Raw genomic sequence first — 4318 nt, forward strand, 5'->3', positions numbered from 1 at the left:
AGGAGGCGGTGTTAGCTTTAAATACTGCCCGGTGATGAGGGGAAATTCATAGACTCATAGAATGTTTAGGGTTGGAAGGGACCACTAGTGGTCATCTAGTCCAACCCCCCTGCAGTGAGCAGGGACACCGCTAACTAGATCAGATTGCTCAGAGCCCCATCCAACCTGGCCTTGAATGTTCCCAGGGATGGGGCCTCCACTACCTCTCTGGGCAACCTGTTCCAGTGTTTTACCACCCTCATTGTAAAGAATTTCTTCCTTACCTCTAGCCTGAACCTACCCTGTTCTAGTTTAAAACCATTTCCCCTTGTCCTAACACAGCTGGCCCTACTAAAAAGACGTTCCCCATCTTTCCTATAGGCCCCCTTTAGGTACTGGAAGGCCGCAATCAGGTCTCCCCGTAGCCTTCTTTTCTCCAGACTGAACAAGCCCAACTCTCTCAGCCTGTCCTCATAGGAGAGGTGCTCCAGCCCTCGGATCATTTTTGTAGCCCTCCTCTGGACCCGTTCCAACAGTTCCATTTGAAAAATGGAAAAGATGGAAAAATTGAAAGATGTTAGACGGAGAGGGGTGGTTGATCATCGGTTTTTTTTTTTTTTTTTTGCTTCTTAGGGCCATAGTTTAGTGGTGGGATGGCAGGGTTAGGTTAACAGTTGGACTTGATGTTCTTAAAGGTCTTTTCCAACCTAGATGATTCTATGATTCCAGTAAAGAGTACTAACAGAACCTCCTACAAGGATGGGAAAAGCGGGAAGCTCGCTCTTCCCCTGTTACTGTCCAGTTCCTTGTAATACTATGAGAAGTAAGACTTCCAACGGTGTTCCCGAACAGTAATTGGCGTACCCTGTAACTAGGCACAATTGCCAGCGAAAGGTATTTTACAATGATTTTGGTTACCCTAGCTGTTGCGCAGGGTGGAGGCTGACAGCTTACTTCACCTACCATGAGGGGCAGCCCTGGTTTTGCACGAAAACTGCCTGATCTTCCTGCAGTGGGTCAGAGATTTGTACTTCCTACTAACCAGGGAAGTGCTTCCTTACTTTAGGACTCCCAAATGCTCAACCTTTCTCAATCTTTTACTTTTGCTAACTTGAAATCCCTGAACGTTGGTGGCAATTTGCATCAACACAAAGAGCCATAAAGAAGCACGAGAATAAAATGTGTGACCTAGTACCTGAGCCATCTATATTAACTGGTTCTGTTGCTCTGTGCATGTGAAGTGGGCTAAACGCATCTACCACTCAGCCTTCCACATGCAGAACAGCGGGAGCCCGTCCTGCAGACTGTAATGGATGCCTGGCTTTTCCTTTTTATATATCACATACTGGAATTGTTATAGTTCACAAAGAAAGCTAGAATTTGTGAATTATATTCAAGAACTTTTATTAAATTGAAATGTGAACACCATTGCAAAGAGATTTTACAATGACAAAAGATTGAAAAGTCCATCAGAAAGCTACAGACTTAAGTAACAATATTGATCTTAGAAGTGAAATTGCTAACAGATTTTATTAAAGCCAGCATTTTCAATATTAAGAACTTAAAAAATAAATTTTAAAGCATTTTCCTTCAGATACACTTAGAAACAATGAAGAATTCCTGAGCAACTATTTTTATACCAGTATTCTCCAACCAACCTACATACTGCATATGAAATCTACTTTCTATAATTTCTTAAATTTTAGAAATTTAAAAAATATTTGGATCTGGTTCATAGAATAATTGTGCTTCGAGTCATTCTGTTGCTACAGTAATGACACTACGATAACTTGGATGTACCAGACTGCATACAAATTCTGAAATTGCAATGGAAAAAATGCCTAGCTTGTATTGCAAGGCTACCAATGAAATGGTTTATGCAAATGGAAGTAAGTTTGCTTTAAGTACTGGATCATCTCTTTCGCTGCTGGCAAGCATATTGTTTATTCTGCATATTATTCAGAACACGCAACTTAATTTATAAATATGTTTCTTTGAGAGACCTGCTGGCACAATTAAAGGCAAGGAAGTTCCAGAGACTTTTACCTGCACTTAACAGCATGGCAGAAATTTGAACAAATACGATTAGTCAACTACTGCTGACGTATTTTTTTCTGGGCAATACTTTTTCAGACTATCACCCTCAGTATTGCTGCATTTTACACAATGACTAAAAAAATAGATGAAGCACGATATAAAGATTTCAGAGGCGCAGACAGTGCTGAGCATCTCTGAACAATATCATGCATGTGTGGAACTGATGGCTGTGTTATTCCAGAAGAAGAATGGTATTTGTAGTCAGATTAAAAAAAATACTTCCTACAATGAAACATAAACAACACTAAAGCAGCCCGGGAGCTCTTTCTGAGTATCTTTGAGCAGTAGTTTCCTCTTCTTTTTGGAATGAAGGGCACAGGGATGAGACTTACAAGTAGTTAAAGCATTATGAATATTAAAAAATATGATTTGACATATTATATTTCTGCATGTATTCTGCATGGAGAAAAACCTGGCTCTTCCTAGACATGTATAATTGTCTGTCCTACTGAAGGGGTATTTTCTACATTTGACTGTTTCTGCAAAGATTTCCAGCATCCTGTAAAAATTCTACTCAGTGCTACATGTCTGTAAAACTGGCAATTGCAGTCTTTGTCGGAATTGAAGTGAAATCTTTCCATTTTTACTGATGTCAAAATGAGGTGAAGGTGCTCAGCAGCTCACAAAAACAGACCCAGAAGCAGCATTGTCCAAAACCAAAAAAGTCAAATAAAGACAAGGTCCTAGACAAGCAGCATCACAAAGTAGAACAGGACATTAAACCTTCCAAAAAGAAAAGAGGAAGATGTGAAAAAAGACTTAGTTATATCTAACTTCTCTACACACCAATATCTTGAGTATAAGCCCAGCTTTTAGCATATCCGCACTGCAAGAGGCCACACAACTAATTCAGGTATTTTTTTTAATTACTCTTGACAGATACAATAGTTACTTACTCTTAAAAACTTAGCTTAAATGCGAGAAATGTATTTTAAGCCTGACTTGGTAATTTTCCAAATTTATTACCAAGACAGGCACTTTCTGATTAAAGAAAATATTAACAGATACATTGTCACAGGTAGAAACTAAACAATCCCCATAAATGCCAAGAGACTATTTGCTAGTATTTGCAAAGTCCTTTTTCTCTTGGAGCTTCTAAGTAATTACATTTTCTTTAATAAATAAAAACCAGAAGAATGCATAAGAATGATAGGCATATGTTTGAGACAATATACATGCATAAATACACCTCATCATTAGATCTGTATGAAGAATTGAAGATTGTTTATAAAAACAATGTGGTACACCTTCTTTCTCTTGATTTTTTTTCCTTAGGAATGTAGGAAATGCAACCGCAGATCAGATGAGGGGTCTAGCTCTTCAAGTATTCTGTTTGTCTGAGACTAATGTCAGATGTGTGGAAGAAAATCCTGTAACTGATAGAAAGTGAATGATCGCTTCTCATGTATAGGACTTTTCCTGGTCGTATATAATAGCTGATCTGTAGCTGATTTTAGTGTTTTGCCAACTGGTTAGCATTTGATAAGGCTTTACTACTTTTATGAACTATCTCATGTAGCTATGCATATTCCCACTTTTGATATAAAATGTTTTCTTCCTTTTTTTTCTCACAAACTTACTTATCACTCCTCTCAGTTCTACTAGTTCTCATTTTTTTCTGTGTGCTCTTGATTCCTTTGCTTCCGTCTTCTCCCTCTCTTCTCAGCTGTAGTCAAAATGCATGTTTACCCCCTCCGATTACTACCTATGTACCATCCTATAGTGACTGTGCTCCTCTTCCATTTCACCACGTACAGCAACCGTGTCCCTCTTACCATCATTAAGCTCTCTTGCTATCCCCATATATTATGTATTTCTGTATTCCATTTTTCTTGTATCTCCTGCTTGATGTACACAGGAAAGATGAAGAAATTCCCTTATTTTGTTTTCAAAATGGTTTTCAAGGCAGGGCCACATGATTGTTCCAATTAGTGTAGTTCAGTCCATCTTTCCACACTCACAAGAACTGGAGTCTGAATTTAGTATGAGGGTTTGAGATAGTTGAGAGCAGGGCTAGTCTCCATTTTTGCACATTTAGGGACAGAGTTTGAAGATTTACTTCTCAGGAACTCAGCCGAAAATGAGTCTTTCTAAATAGCAAATACTGATAAATGCTTCATTCCATTGCTGAGATCCAGAATCAGAGCATCTCTGACAACTCAGCTCATCCAGTCCTAGTGAGCTGAGTGCATAGGCAGTGGCAAAAAACTTTTCAGCCCAGGAAAGGGACTGATGCTTGGCT

Source organism: Egretta garzetta, unplaced genomic scaffold (assembly GCF_000687185.1).
Source record: "Egretta garzetta isolate BGI_Z169 unplaced genomic scaffold, ASM68718v1 scaffold59, whole genome shotgun sequence".
In the NCBI taxonomy this organism is placed as follows: domain Eukaryota; kingdom Metazoa; phylum Chordata; class Aves; order Pelecaniformes; family Ardeidae; genus Egretta; species Egretta garzetta.